Source organism: Saccostrea cucullata, unplaced genomic scaffold (assembly GCF_032062105.1).
Source record: "Saccostrea cucullata isolate Sc308-1 unplaced genomic scaffold, CSIRO_AGI_Scuc_v1 ctg259, whole genome shotgun sequence".
Classification (NCBI taxonomy): domain Eukaryota; kingdom Metazoa; phylum Mollusca; class Bivalvia; order Ostreida; family Ostreidae; genus Saccostrea; species Saccostrea cuccullata.
Window position 1 is genome coordinate 42,528 of NW_026934432.1, and position 22,837 is coordinate 65,364.

At 33.7% G+C, this 22,837-nt stretch overlaps 3 pseudogenes; 1 reads left to right on the forward strand and 2 right to left on the reverse strand.

Annotated features, from left to right (window-relative positions):
• Nucleotides 1-566: 566 nt before the first annotated feature.
• LOC134240667 (uncharacterized) lies at nucleotides 567-3,080 on the reverse strand (annotated as a pseudogene).
• Nucleotides 3,081-4,691: 1,611 nt separating this feature from the next.
• LOC134240711 (uncharacterized) lies at nucleotides 4,692-9,939 on the forward strand (annotated as a pseudogene).
• A 1,503-nt stretch (nucleotides 9,940-11,442) lies between these two features.
• Nucleotides 11,443-13,086, reverse strand: LOC134240690 (E3 ubiquitin-protein ligase Midline-1-like; annotated as a pseudogene).
• Nucleotides 13,087-22,837: the final 9,751 nt, after the last annotated feature.

Here is a 22,837-nt window from a genome sequence, read left to right on the forward strand (position 1 = left end):
GATGTCTCTCCATCTCCCTGTTTCATGTTTCAGCCTACATTCTTACTCGATAGCAATAGATAGTGAATAAGATTTCACTGAATCCCAAGTGGAGTGAAGATTCATTAGAATTCCCACCCTTGCGAAGTTAATTCAAACACACTATTTTCTGATTTCTTTCTCGATAATATTCATATATTTATATCTATAGAACTATAATATATTTATTTTTAAATATCGAAAATACTATCATATTTTTATGATTAAATATCATGTTTCGATCTATATCTGAAAATAAATATAATATTTAAGTCGATAAAACTTAGAGCAATAAAATCTATTAAACAAAAGAGGTTGTTTTTAATTATATAAAACATCTTAATACAATTCAAAACATGTGTATAAATAAGGAGTTTTTACACTGAAGATTTTGATAAGGCGATAAAATATGACTTTATACAGTTATAACACAACAAGTGTAGAGCTTTTTAGGCTTCCGTATAATACATAGTACATGTATTTATATTTTATGTTTTAATTTAATTGTACATATCAAGCTGAAAATTTTACAATGTAGATAGAAATGTATAAAACAAAAAAAATACTTATCGGTAACAGTGGCATTTCAACCTCAAATTTGATTATTTTTTAAAAGGACCTCAAAAGGGGACGCCATTTTTCGAAAGATCTTATAACTTTGACAAAAAAAATTCAATAAATGTACTTCCTTGCGAATTTGTTTTATCTGAGAGTTATATTTTTTTTTCAATGAAATGTTTTATAAATAATTTTTAAGAAGAAATTCGCAAAATTAATACATTATTTGGTTAAAACCGTGTACATCTTTGTACATATAATTGTGATACGAATGCACTGGTTTCCCGACAGGCACAAAGAGCAGGGTATTGTCAACAGTAACGATGCTAGAAAAGACCACAACAACTGCTCTGCAGCTCATGAGCTTTACCCAGCAGGTGAAAACGTACAGATGTGAAAGGTGTCATCGGAAGTAATTAGTATAAAGAAAATTTCATCATTATTTTACATATATTTTATTTATGAAGGATAAATGACTTTCTGCATGTATACCTTAACATTTATTACCTAGCAGTAAAGGAATTTATTTTCTATTGTCTATAGAGTTTTTTTTTACATTTACTAACCGAAATTGCACCTTCCACTTTAAAAAAAAAGTTTGAAATTTTTTTATAAGTTTTCGAACATCAACAACATTGAACAAGAATTACAAAACAATTATAGTCTTTCTATCAAATTCAACTGGATTTTGAAAATTCTTAGATGATCTGTAGTCACATCTACTATGCTCACTATCTCCACAAAATGCTTCTGTATGTATGTTTTAAGTAAAAAATTGCTTTCACACATATAATAAGGAGGAGATTTATCCCCCATGTTGATTCAACATTTGAATATACTATCCCAGGTTAAAATCCATGTAGGTCAACACCTTGATCGAGCCACGGGCTTCGGAAACCCAAATTCTATCTTTTTCATCAACACCAATCGCCATTGGAGCTACAATCTCCCCAGGCATGGCATAAAAGAGGAATTTCCCTTGCCAGTCAATCACGTGAAGAGTATAATTACGAGGATCCGAAATGACAAAGTTACAGCGTCTGTCTGAGCTAATTCCACTGAATTCAAAGTCTGTAAAGGCACTGGATCTAATGCGTCCAGAGTATTGAAATCTCTTTCTTCTGTTCTTGCGCACAACAGTTACAATCGCCTTTTCTCTCTCAGTCGCACCTATATCACCGTTTTTATTTTGACAAATGAACAGAATGTTTTCAAAAGATAGGCATCTGTTTTTCATCATATTCAATGGCATTTATTAGAGATCCGTTTTTATCATATTTGGCTATTCTCGAATGCCCCAGATCGTTACTGTACTCAGAAACGAGAACGTTATCGTTTTCATTGCAATGAATTCCCCGGGGTTGCCATCCTTTTGGTTTAATAAAGGTTTGTGCCATTTCATGGGTGACAATTTTCACAGAACTGTCTCCAAATTCTGTGAAAAATAAATGTCCTGAATTATTTAAAGAGAAGAAAGAGGGCTTACTTGTTACAGATAATGTATTTCTTTGTGTTCCATGTACATCGTATTGCATAATTGTCCTGGACCCAAGTCCACAAACCCAAACCGTTTCACCTCTTTCACAGACAATATCACCAGCATAAAATTCTAAGGGAAATAGTTTAATTTGTTCAGGCGTTTTCATTGGTTTTAATTCAAATGTTTTTTGATATGTCAATTTCTTAGAAGGAATGGCGTATCCCCCCTCGAGTAAAGAACCAACAACAACATTGAGGACGCTTAAATCTGCTAAATTTGCAGAAAATGAAGGGATGCTAAAGTCTATAGATTTTGGAAAAGTTTCGATAACAGGTTTGAACGTCTTAAATGAATTTGCTTCCTGGAGCTTTGCAGCGTCACTAACTACCAAATTATTGCGCTTGACGGTTTTATTCAAGAAATGCATTTGTTGTTTGTATTCGTCAAGATGATTCAATAGTCTTGTACGATGCTGTGCTTCCATTGCAGACAATTCTTCGAATTTTCTTTCAAATTTTTCATCAATGATTTTGTGCACTAATTGTTTGTGTGTCTCCATTTCCTTTCTGATCTCTTTATACTTTCCGGGTAGGTCAGAAATTTGTGTCATCGTCGAGTCAATCAATGACTGATAATGAGAAATTTTATTATTAAGAAGATCTAAATTCTGTTCTTGGATCATTTCAACAAGAACGTGAATATTTTCTGAAATACACCCTGAAGTATGCGTGCGATGACTTTCCTCACAGAGAATACAGAAAGGAGTATAACAATTATAGCAGTAAAACGTCGGTTGTTCGACGGACTGGCATGGACATTGAGGAAAGAAATGTTGGCGTCCGTTTCTGTATTTGTAAGGAACGATATCATGCACTTCTGATGGTCTTAGAACGAAATGATTGGCTGTGCATCTTTTACAAAGTCCGGTCTGACATTTTCGACAAAAATTGTACACTGGATCCAGGCAAAGATCACAGAGTAGTATCTTTTGAGCTTGAGTGATGTGCGCCATGTTGTACAGGGGTATCGTTTTCTGGAATGCATTACAAAAAACAAAAAATTAAAATTAAAAGGGAGGAAAGGTGCAAATAAAACCTTTGTTTTAATTTCACCATTGGTCTAAGTTTGATAATAAATTTTCCCTTCATAATAATCACACAGTTAGTAATATTTAAAAATCCAAGCGAAAATCTAAAATATGCAAGACTTGCTCACTTTGAATTTGATCTACAAAATATTTACAATACATGTTCTTTTTAAATTTACATTTATATCAAAAAACGCATGATTTACCTTGATAAAAGCAGAATACTTAGTAAACTAAACTTGATCTTAAAACAATATGGATGATTCTCGTTGACCTAGACCGATAAAGAGAGGCAACTCTTCTGTGAAAGATTTCTCAATATTGTAAGCACTTATCGCCACAATGTATCATTTCTATAAGAAAAAATTATTTATTTTATTTATATAAATAGGGTATAAATACGAGTTTCTAAGATTCATTCGGGAAGTATTCACGGGTGATAATTCGATGGCTTTACTTAGATTGAATGAAGCCAGAAAAGATCAAACTTAAATTATTAATTTTTTTCCAGGGAAGAGGATAATTTAATGTCATCTGAAAATAAAATATTCTCAATAACTCAATAAGTTCCGGACTTTCTTCTTTAAAGTTCAAATCTGACAAAACCATGATCAAGTGTGTATACAATTTGTGTTCAGTGCATATTAAAAATCATATTTAACATCCGCGCATCAGATAATTGTATCACTTTCCGAGAGAAAATTATTTAGAAAGATGTATTCATGTTGTATAAATCAGACAGACTTACCTGATATATTTAGCAAATAATAAAATCACCGATAAAGGCGTGTTGTGTTCTATTTGTTGTTTTAAATTAAGACGTGTCACTTTCAGTCCTTTTAATTCCTGTTACAAGATGAGTGACAAAATGTTCACAAGTTAAGAGCTGCTTGAGTTTTCCCGTGACTCAATCCTCACTGTAATTTTGATAAACAAAGTCTCTGAAAAATTACATGGAAAGAGTCAAATTAAACTCTTCAAATATGCAATGATCATCTTAAAAGTTTGCAGACCCTCATTGGAGAATCCATACTTACATGCTCATGTAGATGAGGCATATCCTCGAGTAAACTATATGATGTTATGTCTAAAAATGCTCCTAATTTACGTTCCAGATTTTCTGATTATGAGTATATTTGGTAGTTATCGAACGTAATGACTTCTTGATTTACAATAGTACGATGCATTCATTTTATTAATTTCTAATATAAAGACGTCAAAATCCTCGGCTGCATGGTAGCCAAAAATTGAATAAGTAAATGAACTGTAAGTTGCTTTAATTTATGAATACTATTTGATCCTTATAACACTTCTTTTCCTCTGATTTTCATTGGGTTTTTAAATTGAATGTATGACGTCGCATATAGTATTAGGGTTGTTAATTGCGTAAGTTGTAAGTAATGGATTTTTCTGCCATTTGGTACAAAGCTTCCATAACGTTCTGTGATGATGTCATATACGTTTGGGAGAGAGCTTTCAATGAATTTCAAAATCCTATTGTAAAACTTAAGTCATAAATGAAATGTGCAAATGAAAAAATTGGCAAATATGTCTTTACAAGACATAAACAAGTATGAGGAGAAATTAATATCTAGTAAACTGGATGTCTAGTCGGTTTTGTTACTACGATGCAAATATGCGTAAATAAATATTATGATATTCCAAGGGTAATAAATCTTAGATGTGAGCTCTAAATCGTATTGTATGAAAGCCTTGTTACAGATAAAATTTTATTTTTGAAATATGCATATAAATAAAAGCTATTTTAAATGAAAAAAAAAAACAACCTTTTTTTTAACAGGAAAGAGAACAGATATTGGATGCCTAGTCCTATTTATTAATCTTTTTTATGTCCCCGTAAACGAAGTTTCGGGGTATATAGTTTTTGTAGTATCTGTCTCTGTCTGTCTGTCTGTCTAGCTGTCTGTCTGTCTAACTGTCTGTTCGCAAAAACTTTAACCTTGCCCATAACTTTTGATTTAAAGGAGCTTTCATATTTCACATTATGTGTATTCCATGTGACAAGACATTTCTTTGGGTACCACCAAATTTGACATTTTTACCTTGATACTTGAGTTTGCCCACTTTTACACAAAAAATCCTAACTTTACTTTGGCCATATCTTTTGAACAGTAGATACCAGGACATTTTTACTTCACATATATATTCTTTGTTGAAAAATCTTTCATTGGAATCCAACAACCTTGACCTTTTGACCTTGCCCTAAGAGATTTCCGTTCTTTTGAAAAAAAAAACTTTAACCTTGGCCATAAATTTTAAACGATAGGGGTTAGGGCTTTCATACTTCACATATGTGATCCTTGTGAGAGGATCCTTCGTTGGAGACCAAGAACTTTGCCCCTTTGACCTTGACTTTGGAGTTTGAACTACTTTTAAAAAGCAAACCTTGATGATAACTGTTAAAGGGTAAGGGCTAGTGCTTTCATACTTTACATATTAAATTCTTGTGACTAGACCTTTCATTTGCAAGACTTTTGACCCTTTGACCTTGGAGTTTGACCCACTTTTCAATTTTTTTAACCTTGGCTATAACTTCTGAACGGTTTGGGCTAGGGTTTCCATACTTTACATATGTATTTTTTGTGACAAGACCTTTCACTGAATACCAATTACCTTGACCTTTTAACCTTGACCTCGGAGATTTACGTGCTGATGAGAAAACTTAAACTTTAGCTTACTTTCATATTTCACAATTGTATTTCCGTTGAGAATACCCTACTTTTGGTACCAATATTTTAAATTTGCATTTAAGAGAAGTTTAATCTTCGCTATGTTGCCATACGGGGGCATCAGTGTTACACAAACATATCTTGTTTAACTCAAAATCTGAAAATGACTATGGAGTAATGTCTAACAAGGATTATTTGTCTTCCAGGTACATTTGATCTCAGTACTTTTACTTATATAAAAACATTCCATGTTCACGTATATTGAAACATGATGCTAATAGAGATTATAAAAACAATACTGAAGAATTAGTTGACATTAGATGAAGCAATTTATAAAGAATCTAGATTTTCTACTTAATATTTTTAATATGAAAGATATAACAAAGGTCCCAACACAAAGTATAGACGTCAACTTTAAGCGTTGAATTACGCTATTTTGACTTTTCTCTAGATTGGAATAAAACTTCAACTACCACACTAAAAAAAGAATTTATATTTTCAATGATAATTCGATTCCAAACATTAAACTAGATGCTGTCATGAGACAGTAATACCAGCACTAAGGTGTTTGCCTCTAAATACACGCTCCTACATATTGGGCGGCTTTTCAAGGAAAAAGTCAAGATAATTCTATATAATTTACATGTATTCATCAAATTGAGTATGAAATTCTCCCTATGACCTATAACTCTGAACCTCTTATATTTATTTTACATGTTTAATTCATTATATACCAATTTGAATTCATTAATGATGTAAATTAGATTTTGATAAATGTTTTGCTCATAATTGCTGAGGACCTTTTCAAATTTACTAATCCCCCCCCCTCTCGACATCACAATCACACAGCACATACTTTTTGGAATAGGCTAGATGGAACAGTTTTGTTAAAACATCGTTTGTTATGAATTAATTTAAAACTTATTCTTGTACTATACATGTTAACATGTAAATTTCTACATCACATCACGTTGCGTCACCCATTATCATATTTTTAGATTAAACTCCATTCGGCACACCTCGGCCGATTCCCACTTCATCTGATAAGGTGACGGAATCGACGGCACGAAGGTTTGCCGAATGGAATAGCATTAGCAGTGTCATGTTGCAGTCTGGTGTGCATTGGATTAATAATATTCATTTTCTGTTATAATTGGATTATATATTTCATGAAGTTGACAAGACCTATGGAGGTCGGCAAGTACAAGTTTAAGTATAGTGGAGGGTAAAATAAACCCAAACGATTAGGTTAAAGTTCAAAAAGGGTCAAAGATCACTACACGAATTTCATATTGTGAAGTTATCCCCCTTTGTCGATGTGACATTCAGTTACTGCCAATACTGGTGCGGATCCAGAATTTTTTTTCGGGAGTAGGGAGGGGGGTTCACATCTCAGTCAAAAAATTCCAGCCAAGAATTTCCTGACAAGCAGGAGAAAAAAAAAACTGAAAACAAATAAACAAAATAAAACCAATGATAGTCACCAGGGTTCAATGTTTTCTAAGTTAGGGGGAGGATGTCCAAAGTCATTTTTTATTTGCTTCAGTATATAGTCTTGTTTAAATAACAAAGCAAATTCCAGGGGGGGGGGTCCAATCTCCCTACCCACTCCCTGTCCCTGAAATAGTATATTTTTTCCATTTGACTAATTATACATATTTTGTTTCTTGTGTTTATATTATGTCTGTCTATTTGTCGGCAGAAATTATAACCTTGCCCATAAGTTTTAAGTGGGATGGGCTATACAAATGGCTTCCACATTTTGTAGGTTTATTTCTTGTGACAATTAAGACCTTTTATTTGGGTACCATTAATTTTTACCTCTGATCGCTTGACCTAGGATACACATTTTTACAAGAAAAATACCAAACCTTAAACTTGGCTTAAATTTTGATCAGTAGGTGCTAGGGCTTTCATGCTTAAAATGTGTATTCATTGTGAACTGTCAACAGGTTTAAATATGTTTGACCTTGACCCTAGAGTTTGAACCACTTAAAAAAAATTAACCTTGGCAATTAACTTTTGAACAGGAAGTACTAGGGATTACTTATTTCACATGTGCATTCCTTGTGACAAGACTTTCTTCTGATATCAACAATTTGAACCCTTTGACCTTGACCTTTGAGTTTGACATATATTTGAGAAACTTCAACCTTCGCCATAGGCTTCCATACAGGGACATCAGTGTTTCACAAACACATCTTGTCTTCATTATTATTTGGTGGTGTCTCCATATGAGGGAAAAATTCCTGAGAGAGGTGTATTCACAACAAACAAACAAATTACTAAAGAAAATATAAAACATGAATATGTTAGTCATGCATATCTCTGCATGAAAAAAACAGCTTTTCAAATACTGCAACCATATTGTAACCCTTTCAAAACACTCATTTGAGCTTTTCTGGTTTCCTTATCATATAACGTCTGTCGTGACGTGTCGTCCATCTGTTTGTCTGAAAACATTTTACATTTTTAACTTCTCTAGAACCACTGGGCCAATTTTACCCAATTCATATAGAAATATGTACATTTGTATGTCAGACTGTCCATCTGTCTCAATAAATTTAACCTTGGTCATCACGGTCATATCTACTGAATGAGAAGAGACAAGGCATTCATATAAACTTATGTACTAGTATTAACCTGTGAGAATGGCATGGTTTTTTTTTTTACATATGACCTAGAAGTTTGACCTACTTGCAAAAAAATTAAATTGTTATAAATTCATCATTTTGAAAGAGAAAAGTTAGGGCATTCATATTATAATGCATGTATATTATTAACTGTGATAAGATCTTTCCAAATGAATCATGACTTTTACTCTGTGACCTTGACCTTGAAGTCTAACCTAACTTTCAAAAATGTTGCATTTGCTCATAACTTTTGATTGAGATGAGATATGACGCTCACATTTGACATGTACATTAATTACTCATAAGACTTCAAGGTGTTTCCCAGCATGCGATGCTTTTTTACCCCTTGACGTTGCTGTTTTACATAATTTTCAAAATATTCAACTCTCCTAAAAGATGATTAGGCTTCTGAGTAACATTAAGGAGGACTTCAGGGAAGACGGGACTAATTACAACAAGTGGAAGAACCAAAAGAAATATCTATGACTATAGAATACAGGTCTAAAAATAAAGAATTCAACAATCTTCCTCCAAAAATCCAGGTATCAATGCCAAAAATTAGCTCAAAGACAATAGACAGAGAACAGCTTTACAAATTGTTTGGATCTTTTACACGATTATCCACCAAAACAGAAGAAAAGGGCTACCAAAGACACCAAAGACACCAACTAGAAAACTGCTTGAAGAACCAGGACTTATCACTACTATAAATACTGGGTATGAAGAACTCCGTAATGTTACCTGTCTCAGTGAAGAAGAAATCTGGACAAGTGGGGTTGACAGTCATATGAAATGCTTTATCATTCAAGGTTCACTTACCAAGACAATTCAAACAAAAACAGGAGAATGGCCTTATGATATAGCACTGACAGGTGATGGGAATCTTGTGTACTCTGAAGGGACAACAAGGACTGTGAATAAAATGAAGAATGGACAGACAGAGGAGATGACCAGACTACAGGGCTGGGTACCTAACAATCTCTGTGTGACCTCCCCTGGTGATCTCCTGGTTACCATGCACAGTGATGATAAAACACAATCCAAAGTTGTTCGTTACTCAGGGTCCAAAGAAAAAGAAACAAATTTAATCCAGTTTGATGAGGAGTGTAAACCTCTGTATTCAAGAAACAGCTTCATTAAGTACATCAGTGAGAACAGAAACCTGGATATCTGTGTTGCTGACAATAATGCTGATGCTGTAGTATTAGTTAACCAAACTAGAAAACTCCGATTTAGATATACAGGACATATCTCTACTGCAAAGAACAATCAATTTATACCCCGTGGTATCACAACAGAGAGCCGGAGTCAGATCCTGATAGCAGACCGTAATAACTGTATCCACATTCTAGACCAGGATGGACAGTTCCTATGTTATGTTTACATGTGGACAAAAAAGACAATTTGTTTGTGGCTGAATACACTGGAAATGTTAAAATGATTAAATATCTCCAGTTTTGTGACACCTCGTGAGAATAATGATAGCCAGAAAATTTATTATACCCGCACTTTCTAAAGAAAGTTCGGGTATATTGTTGTTACTCACGTCCGTCCGTCCGTCTGTCACACTTTTCTTCCCTGAACTCCTCCTACATTTTACACAGTAGCTTAATCATCAAATGGGGGTCGAAAAATGACGTTTTTTATGCAAAAAGTCCCGTCTTCCCTGAACTCCTTCTACATTTTACTCAGCAGCCTAATCACCTTTTGGGGGATGATTGGTGGTGTCATGTAGATGTGCAGTAAGGTTTCGGAATTTTGATTTTGCCCCGGGGGGTCAAATGGGGGTTAAAAAATTACGTTTTTTATGCAAAAAGCCCCATCTTCCCTGAACTCCTCTTACATTTTATTCAGCAACCTAATCACCTTTTGGGAGATGATTGGTGGTGTCATGTAGATGTCCAGTAAAGTTTCGGAATTTTGATTTTGCCCTGGGGGGTCAAATGGGGGTCGAAAAATGACGTTTTTTATGCAAAAAGTCCCGTCTTCCCTGAACTCCTTCTACATTTTACTCAGCAGCCTAATCACCTTTTGGGGGATGATTGGTGGTGTCATGTAGATGTGCAGTTAGGTTTCAGAATTTTAATTTTGCCCTGGGGGGTCAATGGGGGTCGAAAAATGACGTTTTTTTATGCAAAAAGCCCCGTCTTCCCTGAACTCCTCTTACATTTTATTCAGCAGCCTAATCACCTTTTGGGAGATGGTTGGTGGTGTCATGTAGATGTGCAGTAAGGTTTTGGAATTTTGATTTTGCCCCGGGGGTTCAAATGGGGTCGAAAAATGACGTTTTTTATGCAAAAAACCCCGTCTTCCCTGAACTCCTTCTACATTTTTCACAGTAGCCTAATCACCTTTTGGGAGATGGTTGGTGGTGTCATGTAGATGTGCAGTAAGGTTTCGGAATTTAGATTTTGCCCCGGGGGGTCAAATGGGGGTTGAAAAATGACGTTTTTATGCAAAAAGCCCCGTCTTCCCTGAACTTCTCTTACATTTTACTCAGCAGCCTAATCATCTTTTGGGAGATGGTTGGTAGGGTCATGTAGATGTGCAGTAAGGTTTCGGAATTTTGATTTTGCCCCGGGGGGTCAAATGGGGGTTGAAAAATGATGTTTTTTATGCAAAAAGCCCCGTCTTCCTTGAACTCCTCTTCCATTTTACACAGTAGCCTAATCATCTTTTGGGAGATGGTTGGTGGTGTTATGTAGATGTGCAGTAAGGTTTCATAATTTTGATTTTTTCCCCGGGGGATCAAACGGGGGTGGAAAAATGACGTTTTTTGTGCATATTCCACTTATTGTTGACACCACCAACCATCTCCCAAAAGATGATTAAGCTACTGTGTAAAATGTAGGAGGAGTTCAGGGAAGAAAAGTGTGACAGACGGACGGACGGACGGACGGACGGACATGAGTAACAATATACCCGAACTTTCTTTAGAAAGTGCGGGTATAATAAATTTTCTGGCTATCATTATTCTCACGAGGTGTCACAAAACTGGAGATATTTAATCATTTTAACATTTCCAGTGTATTCAGCCACAAACAAATTGTCTTTTTTGTCCACATGTAAACATAACATAGGAACTGTCCATCCTGGTCTAGAATGTGGATACAGTTATTACGGTCTGCTATCAGGATCTGACTCCGGCTCTCTGTTGTGATACCACGGGGTATAAATTGATTGTTCTTTGCAGTAGAGATATGTCCTGTATATCTAAATCGGAGTTTTCTAGTTTGGTTAACTAATACTACAGCATCAGCATTATTGTCAGCAACACAGATATCCAGGTTTCTGTTCTCACTGATGTACTTAATGAAGCTGTTTCTTGAATACAGAGGTTTACACTCCTCATCAAACTGGATTAAATTTGTTTCTTTTTCTTTGGACCCTGAGTAACGAACAACTTTGGATTGTGTTTTATCATCACTGTGCATGGTAACCAGGAGATCACCAGGGGAGGTCACACAGAGATTGTTAAGTACCCAGCCCTGTAGTCTGGTCATCTCCTCTGTCTGTCCATTCTTCATTTTATTCACAGTCCTTGTTGTCCCTTCAGAGTACACAAGATTCCCATCACCTGTCAGTGCTATATCATAAGGCCATTCTCCTGTTTTTGTTTGAATTGTCTTGGTAAGTGAACCTTGAATGATAAAGCATTTCATATGACTGTCAACCCCACTTGTCCAGATTTCTTCTTCACTGAGACAGGTAACATTACGGAGTTCTTCATACCCAGTATTTATAGTAGTGATAAGTTCTGGTTCTTCAAGCAGTTTTCTAGTTGGTGTCTTTGGTGTCTTTGGTAGCCCTTTTCTTCTGTTTTGGTGGATAATCGTGTAAAAGATCCAAACAATTTGTAAAGCTGTTCTCTGTCTATTGTCTTTGAGCTAATTTTTGGCATTGATACCTGGATTTTTGGAGGAAGATTGTTGAATTCTTTATTTTTAGACCTGTATTCTATAGTCATAGATATTTCTTTTGGTTCTTCCACTCTTTTTCAGACTGAGCCAGGTTTGTTCAATAACTGATTGAATTTGTTTGATTTCATCCAGATGTTTCTTCAGAATGTTCAGGTGTTTGATTTTCATCTCTTTAGTTTCTGTTGACAGTTTGTTGACAATGTTGTCAATTTCTTTGTGCCATTTTTCTTCGTGGTGTTTTACTGCTGCTGTGATTTTCTCATATTCTCTATCTAAGCCTTCTATCTTTGTTTCTACATCAGTGGGAATTTTTTCATATGTTGGGCAAATTATGTTTTCTATTTCCTCTAAATCTTTTTCAATAGTTTGTCTCTTTGAATTGTAAATTTCAAATAGGGTAGACAATGTATGTTTTTTTGTGGCGTTCAGATACTGAGCATATAGCACAAATAGGGTTGTCACATTCCTTGCATTGTAAATCACAGGATTTTGTAGAATGCATTGCACACTTAGGATAAATCAAGGTGGATTTTCTTTGTTTGAATGGGACAATTTTATGTTTGTCATATTCATCAGCGATGTGTTCTCCAATACAGGGTTTACAGAGGTTGACATGACAGAAATCACTGTACATCTGTACTATAGCTGTCTCACAAAGGTCACATCTAGTCAAGTCCTGGGCACTTAGGCGGGTATCCATGGTAACTTTTGATCTTAAACCATAAAGTATTATATTTTGTATTATAGTATTTTTAGGTCACCTGGGTCACTATTGCTATCTGTTTTCGTCAGGCGTTGTGCATCGTGCGTTACAATGACACATTAGTTTTTTCTGTGAAACCACTTCTCAACCAATTTCGACAAAATTTAGCATATTGCATCTATGGGTTAAAGTGTTTGGATTTCATGGTCCCTGCCATCTTGGGGCCTGAGGGGTGGAGCCAAAACAACTAACTTTAATGCAATCTTTAAAAATCTTCTTCTTTACTCCTGGACATCAATCAGTTAAACTGTTGACATGATCGTATTAAGTATTAAGCCCTCTACCAAAATTATGAAATTCTAGGCTGAAGGGTCAGGGGTTCTGGTTATAAGATAGAGCTATGATCAATGTAAAGTGAAAATGTATCATTTCGTGAGAAATTTTCTCCTACGACTTAGATTATTAAGCAAGTATTTATGATGTGGAAGGGTGCCTATACGAAAATTATGACATTCATTGCCCCTACGGCATGGGTTCTCGTGTAAGGGGGGGGGGGCTCTAATAATATATTGTGAAAATGCATTAATGCTTTAAAAATCTTCTCCTCTGCTCCTGGGTTTTAAACCAATAAACTATGTACATAGTTGTGATGAGAAAGCATACCTCTTCCAAATTTCTGAATTTCATGGACCCTGGGTCAGGGGTTCTGGTGTAAGGGCAGGGCTCTAATTATTATATAATTTATTTAGTAAAAATGCATTAATTCATTACCAATCTTCTCATCTGCTCCTAGATTTAAAAGCAATGAACTATGTACATAGTTATGATGAGGAAGAATGCTTTTTTTTCAAATTTGTGAATTTCAGAACTCCAGGGACAGGGGTTCTGATGTTAAGGCAGGGCTTTATTGATTAAATAATGAAAATGCATGGTTTTTTTTTTGGTTTTTTTTTTTGAAAATCTTTCCCTTTCCTCTTAGGTGTTATGCCAATGATCTAAGTACATATTTAGGATGAAGAAAGGTGCTCATTAAAAATGAATATTTTCATGACCCTTGGGTCATGGGTACCAAGGGGAGGGGTGGTGAATTAATGCTTTGAAATCTGCTCTTCTGTATGAATTAACTATCAACTTTTCAAAAATTGTGAGCTATGTGGCCACAAGATAATTTTAAAGGACATTTGTACAGTATTCTTTTTTAAAGATATCAATTGAATTATTTTCAATTGTAATAACTCCTGGCGTATTGATTTAAGAAGTACACAGAGAGCTAGGTTATTCTGTCATATACAGATGTTACCAAATAATAAAATGCATGGTTATTCATATATATTGAAAACAAAGAAAAGAGTACCTTATTACAGAAAATTCAGGGTATTATTTGTCTGCAAAATTAAATCCGGCAATGGCAGACATTGTTATCAGCTGCTGGAAACGAAGATTACGCCTCTTGGTCTGGTGTCATTTAGAGTTATCTCTCTTGATTTGTTGTAATCAGGAGCACAGATACAAAATAAACCCAAAAAAGTAAGATATTTACAGAAAGGATTGTAAAAACTGACATTATTATAGGAAGCCAATATTTTCTAAGATACATAGAATAGCTTAAGATCATCATTTAACAAATTTGCTTTAAATTAGCATTCCTTATAAATATGGGGTTTTTTTTTATACGAGGCATAAATTTCATTTTAAAAGAATATTTCAAGGTATGTTCTTTTGAACTCATATGACATTGATGGATGAAGGGAAACAAAAGTTATGAATTTCATAGTGTGTGCACCCCCCCCCCTCCGGGGGCTGAAGGGTGGGTCCAGAAACACTTAAATTAATGCAATCTTCAAAAAGCATTTACTCCTCTACCAGAATTGTGACAATTCATGAATTTTTTGAAATAGGGCAGGGCTCTATAGATTATATAGTAAAATACATTAAAATTTTGAAAATGTTCTTCTCTGCTCCTGGGTATTAAGCGAATGAACTACCTATAGAGCTATGATCCTTCTTCCAGAACTGTGGATTTCAAGGTCCCAGGGTCAGGGGTACCATAAGGGGGGGGGCTCTCTTATATATTTAAAATAAATTTATTTTTTGAAATCTGTTCCTTGATATTAATCAAACACTTTTGATAAGCAAGGGTTTGGTTTGGTTTTCTTTAGAGTCATGTACATGTATCAAATGAAACATGTATTTTCGAAATATTGAGAGTCACTTGTCTTCTTGTACTTTACCACGTCTTTGAAGGAGGTGTTGCTATCTCATCTTACAATTCTAGAATGCTTTCGGAATATTCCTGTTTTCAGAAAAGAAAAATATATAGTTTTCATCGAAATTAATTCCCGATATCTTTTGGTTTTAATAAAGGTATCGTCATACTGTATGACATGATGAAAAATGTATTGCACAATATTGTCGCGAAATTTGGAAATTTCCATGATTTACTAATTAGACCCGAGGGCGAACTTACATGTATTACTGATAGTTTGTACTTAAAACTAAATATAGCTACATATATGTACCGAGCAGATCTGTTTTTTTTTTTGCCTGGACGCGAGTTCCTGCTCTCTCACAGGAGATGTCTTCAGAACAAAAAAGATATCCTAGGAAATTTGTGAAATCTGCCAAGGATTTTACATAAAATGCAAATGTTCTGTGATATTTCAGATATCTAGAGATTCAGAATAGCTTCCCCTCCTGTAAAAAATCAACAAGCAAAAGGTTTTAGGGCATTTTATCTTAATTTGCTGATTGTACAATGAACGACATAATATATTATGCTTAAAATGTTTAATAGTTGTCAACGTCTAAAATTTTTTTTAACTTGCAGCATTTGTGATGTTCTAGAGATCCTTTTTAAAGATTATCAAAATATATTGTATAATGATTAATTTCCCTTTCAAACATTTTGCTATAAGTTTTGTTTACTTGAATCTTCATAAATTGCTTTATTCAGTGAATACTTGTGTCTATATATCCTGTCTGACCTCATTATACCTTTTTAGCAGTTCTAAAATGTTAGTCTTCATTGCATCTTGAATTGATTTAAAATAATTCAATGTAGTAGCCTTGTATTCTATTTTTGTATTATTTTTGCAAAACATTATTTTTAATATATGCAGAAACATATACACAGACAAAAGTTTTAATCGAAGGAAACGGGAATGTAACTATTTTAGCAGTAAAACGTCCAATTCCCAACTAATTGCGCGTTGGAGATTTCGGAATTAAATTTATTTCGGAGTATGTAAGGAGCAGTACCATGCACTGTTTTCATAGAAAATGAATTGCCGTTCAAATTTTACAACTCCTGGCCCAACATTCGCGACCAAAAATTGAAGACAAGACTGTTTTATCTTTAAATCCTGAAAAATGTATGGCATCCTGTTTATTTATATTGTCTTCTGGAAGCTTAAGACATAGAAAATTCATTTTAGAGGAAAACAATGCAACAATTCACATTATTTTGTTTTTGACCAATTTAAACAATCCATTCGAACTGCAGGGTCAAACGTTGATTTTAAAATTTTCTTGTAGTCTAGTTTTTATGCACCTCTGAATACCCCCTGAAATTTATTTAATTCTGAAAGATAAAGCATAAAAATGAATGTGTTGAGCTTCGTACAAAGAGAAATACCTAGTTTATTATGTTTCATCTTTGTCTTTATATGCAATTATAAATCTGCCTGTTAAGATTTCGATCAGAATGTTATCTTAACATACACTACAAATTACCAACACTTATGAAGAATTGATTCATTTATGATACAACTGTATACTGTTTTTTTTTTTTTTTTTTTTTTTTTTTTTTTTAAATTTAACTGAAATTATCAATGCTAATTGTTTTCTGTAACTTTTAGACGCATAAAAAATAATGAATATGAATTTAGATTGATTTCAGAAAATAATCAACAAGGACTTGCACTTGTTATTTCCGATAAAAGTAAATTTACGGAAAATAAAATTGACTTTTCAGCTAGAAGTGTTTACTTCTTCTCTTCTTCTTAAATGCGACTTTTTATAGCAACATTAACCGTAAAACTTCCTCTTACACGAACCGAAATTTTTTTTTTACAATTATTTCAACAAAAAACGTTTCAATTAATCATTGACTCCTGCTTTCTTTTATAAAGATATAGGCGTAAAAACTGCAGGTATCTTCATATGTCATATCTTGACAGTTACGAAAATTTTTAGCAGAATCTGATTTCATTATAAATTTATATGGCATCAAACTTTCAAAATAATTAAGTTGCATTACAATACATGTATATATATCTATGTTGACATGCAATTTGATGATGTAGGCATGTTTATTTATAATGACATGCAAAGTAATTATGTCATAATGCTTCTAGAAAATTATTTTGACATGAATGATACATTGTAATTATGTCAAAATACTACACAAATATGTTAAAAGGCAGGGTATTTTTTTCAACATGCGAGTAATAATTTTGACATGCAAAATATTTATGTGTAATTGCACATCGTTTTCCAAAATGCAAGATAATTGTGTTGATATGCGACTTCTTAAAGTCAATATTGAACTTATTTATGTCACCATGCGAGATAATTATGTTAGCATGGAAGATATTTTGATTTCATATATTAACATTGACAGCTGCTTTTTCATTAAAAAATGAAACTCGTAAATTTACTTAGATTGTCATTGATCATTTACTAAATAACTTTGTTAAAACATTCTAATTGCAAATGTACACAAACTTATTATGAAGTTGATATTGAAATGATGCTTGAGCTTCTAATTGACAACATCTATGTGCATTGTTTTTGGAGACTAGGTCTTTCAACAAACTATTGGAACCCCCATGGGAACCAATTGCGCCTTGTCATTAGCAGACCTTTTTGTATTCATTTTAGACAGAATTTGTTCAAAATCTTATATGTGAAATAAAGAAAACACTAGCTGTGGCCTTCAACTCGACATTAAGATAAATCGACGAAGTATTTTCAATTAACAATGTTATTTCAATATGTAATATAGCGAATACCTCGCTGTTATCTACCTTACTACCGCTCTTTTGCGGGGGCGTCGAGAAAGCTCTAAACCTCGCAAGATTTCTGGGGCACATGACATTGTTTACAGTAGAGACAAGTAGAGCTTTTTAAAGCTTACCGTCTTTAGCAACAATCGAAAACAATAAACTAATCTACATCTTTCAAGTCGTATAATTCTCTTTCAAGTCGTATAATTCTTTTGAATTTCTTGATTTCGTATTTCTACATTAGATTTTTACTGGTATTAGCCCGACCGCGGTTGTCGCTCGGTCATCTCTGTAAACTGACTGAGCCCTTCAGCAAACCCCGGCTGATTCCGTTAAATGTCACCTTCTTCAAACAAATAAGGGGAAAAGAATAAATATAAATTGTAGAGCCAGCAAGCAATAAAAATCAAATCTTATTTGCAACTTCATGAACATAAAGAGACCTGTTTAGTTATTGCTATTAAAAATATTGTTATTTAGAATTAATAACTGCTGATTTTGTGGTTCGTTTTGTCATTTTTTTAAGATTGGAAATATTGAAAAATTGTTAAGTCGTACGAAAATTCGACCAACAGAAAGTTATCTCCCTTGCCTTGAACAGCATTTCAACCAATGAAATAATTGAAAACTTTCTCATCATGTAATTTCTACCAATCACAGAAGAGAGGAAGTGCATAGTCCGAAGACTTCCAAGGAAGACGGTAACAATCTAATGTTTCGAACTATTTCATGCCGAAAGTACAATGTATTATCATGGATTAACTCCAAATAGTACATTGAATAAGGAAAGTTTAAAATATTTTATAAGCTTTAAAATGCGACGATTTTCAATTAAAATTTAATGAGAAGAGTCCGCTTAGTTAAAACAAATTGTAAAAAATGTAACATTTTAGGATAAGCTCCTTTAAAAATTGATTAGGCTGATTCAGGGATTGTCTGGCAAGGTATTCCACCAGGATTTTTTTACTTATTTGTCCATATAAATTCTACAATGATCGATCTTGCATAGTATTCAATAGCACATTTGCCCCCATCCAACAGACGTTTCTTACCTCCATCGCGAAAGAGTTCTGCTAAGTTGATTAATCGCGATATCAAGTATTCATATGTGGAAAAGATATATCCCGGAGAGAGCATGAAATAAAAGATAACACAGAGTTTGACACATCTGTTTCAAATTTGGGTATATTCTACTAGAAAGGGGCGTTAATGGTAATCAAACAACCAAGCTCTATGATAATCATGACTAACTTTTCAATCATCGACATCACTTACTTCTTCAACAATATACAACAATACACCCTTATCACTCGCATACGGGGTTACATTTATACATGTATCTCTCAACTGATTCCATACAAAAGGCCATGCAATTTCTTAAACGATGTAAATTATTGACAAACAAATTGATGAAACAAGAGTACTAGCAGCCATGTTTAAAGTCATCATTTCCTATGTTTTATGGTCGATTCAATGACCTTTTCAGCAAACACAGTATATTATTTAAAAAATATTGACTGGCGTTTTTCATACTAATTGTCAGACTATTATCTCCCTATCATGTCAAGGAACATACGGTGGGTGTGACCAGTCGGCAGGGGTATCTCACTGGTGCCTGATCCCACTTCTGATATTTTAGAGATAAGTGTTTGTTATGCTCTAAGTTTGTATTGTTAAATGGACTTAAAAGCTTGAATTCTATTAGTTATCTCTATATATTTCATTGTCATACCAGATAAACAACTTGAAATGCAATTTATTTTTGTCAACATGCAAGATATAATAATGCAACTTATTTATTGATAGTTTCCTTTGTAAAATTTAATGTTGCATATAGACATAAATATATTGCATGTTGATTTATTAAACTCGCATTTTGAATTTAATAAGTAACACGTCAATATAAATAGATTATCTAGCATTTTTGATGAGAGATACTAATTCAAAATCAGATTCCCGTAAAGTGTGCTAAATTAATCAATTATATAATTAGATATTTTATATATGGTGGTACCCTTATATTTCTGCTCTTTACATGCAAGATGTTAACATACAAACAATTATGTAGACATGCAACTTATTTATGTCACCAAGCAATTTATTATGTTTATATGGAAGTTTCTTATCTTAGAGGTTGATTTCATTATGGTAAACTTACATATGTACGCCATAATATGACATTTGAAACAAGCAGGAAGCAACAAATCTATGTTGACATGCTAGATATTTTTGTTTACATGCGATATAATCATGTAGACATGCAACTTGTTAATATGAACATAATCATGTTGCATCTTGCATGTATGATGTCAGGTACTGGCACTGGTAAGAAATTTTTTTCCATTTTAAATCTATTCTCTTTCTAAGATTGACCGTTCACGGTAGCCTAGTGGTAGAGCGTTCGCTTCGTGATCGGGAGGCCCGGGTTCGATTCTCATTCGCGGCGCCGCGTCAAACCTAAGACGTAAAAATAGGTAGTGACTGTTCCTTCGCCAAGCGCTCGGCATCAGAAGTGAAAGTCACGGGTCTTTCGGATATGACCTTAAAAACGTAAGTCCCGTGTCACGGTAGGCGCTGGCATGATAAAGAACCCTCACTGCTCAATGGCCCTGAGTGCCGAGTATAAAGTCTAAATTTGAAGCCCTTCACCGGCATACGGTGACGTCTCCATATGAGTGAAAAATTCTCGAGAGGGACGTTAAACAATATACAATCAATCAATCAATCTTATAAGATTGATAACTAGCATGTATAATTTTTTTGGTATGTAGACATAATCATCGCCCTGTTGACATTTTTTTCTAGCATATTGATATAATTTATCTTGCAGGTATGGGTCCGAAATATGCCTGTAAATGTACATATAGGCATGCGACCACTGTGTATTTCTGATGCAGCTTATGTATGCAAGCACGCGGGTTATGTTGATAAGCTGCTATTTACCGTATAGGGGTTATTTTTAGCAGGGTGCTAATTATGGGCTATTTTGGCGTTTTGATGGGAGTCCGCTAAAATTTTAATCGCTAAAAATATTTAGTACTCATCATCTGCAAAATGCTGAAACCCTGTGTCCACTATAATGAATTTCACCAAAATTAACATACCTTTGAGCAGGCAAAACGCCAAATTTTACATCCGCCAAGGAAATCCGCTATACGTTATGTTGGCATGTGAAATATTTTTGCTGATAAGTCAGATTTTTTATGTCAAATATCCCTTTAAAATGAGCAATTTTAATATTCAACTTAAAATGTTGAATGTAACGGTTTATTTTATTATCATTCAAGATACTTTGACTTGGGATTTAGTTATGTAAGTATGTTAACTTGCGATTTCAAAATGTCATTTTCTAGATACATGTTATACATGTATGTGTATTTATGTCAACATACAAGAAAAGTTTGTTGTATATCAATTGAAAATATTATTGCTATATTGACAAGCAACATTTTAATGTAATTTTTTCTTAAAATTAAACCAATTTTATAATGAACTTTAAATAATGTTTGTTGACATAAATAAATCGTACGTCAACATAACTTTTTTGCATGTTTACTGAAAAGAAATCGCATATCAATATAATTATCTCACACGTGAAAATAAAAATCGTGCATGTTAACAAGTAACTCACTTGGCGATTTAATCAAGTAGCATGAAAACATATTTAAATTTAGGGGAGCCCGATCCTTCATCTGGCGTCGGGATTTCATAAATATGATGGATTCTGTTGACGATTACGCCTGGCGATGGCCAAGATATGAAAAAGATGTTGACACTTTGTCAGAATGGATTAAATGTATAAGATCCATGTTAGAATCACGTATTAAAAGATTGAGGGGCGATACGAAAACCATCTATCCTTCTGTATTCAATAACCGAGGAGTGAAAAAGAGCTAGATAGATTACATCATCAATAGGTACCGGACATGCTGATAAAGCAGGTAACAACATTGTCTTTGTTTGTAATTATAAGGCTCCTTATATAAATTGTATATTAGAAGAACTTGGATTTGATTCTATACATGATAAGCGAACCTATACTCATAGTTCCCTTTCTAAGGAAGAAATTATACACGTTAGTTTTGAATATTTTTAATACCCCAATGAAGCAAAATGAATTTGAACTACATATAAGTATACATGTATATTAGATTCAAAAACTTTATAAAAATCCTTACAAACAAAAATACATAGCGGGTTCCAGTAAATGTTCAACCAAGCATATTTCTTTACTCTTCATTAAGATATCAACAGTAGTGAAGGAGAAACTTTAAGAAGCTGTGTAAATAAGATGTGGATATTTAAAAATTCCAAGGAACTTTTGAATAATTTGAAATCATAAGATTTCACCAAAATCAACAGCTTAAAAACTACTGAGTTTTCACTTTATACAAAACCATTCCCAAGATAATATAAGGTACCGTCCAGGATTTTTTATATCATTGGCAGCTGTTTTTTTCAATAAAAATGAAACTAGTAAATTGACTTACCTTGTCAATGGTCATTTGCAAAATTATTTTATTCTTTAAAGCATTCTGATTGTACATACAATACTCTGATTTTGACATCAAAAAGATGCTTGAGTTTCTGATTGACAAAACATATTTGTTGTTGTTGGAGACCAGGTCTTATAACAATCTATTGGAATTCCCATTGGTACCGATTGCGTCCCGTTATTAGCAGACCTATTTTTGCATTCATATGAAGCAGAATTTGTGCAAAATCTTATGCGTGAAAAGAAA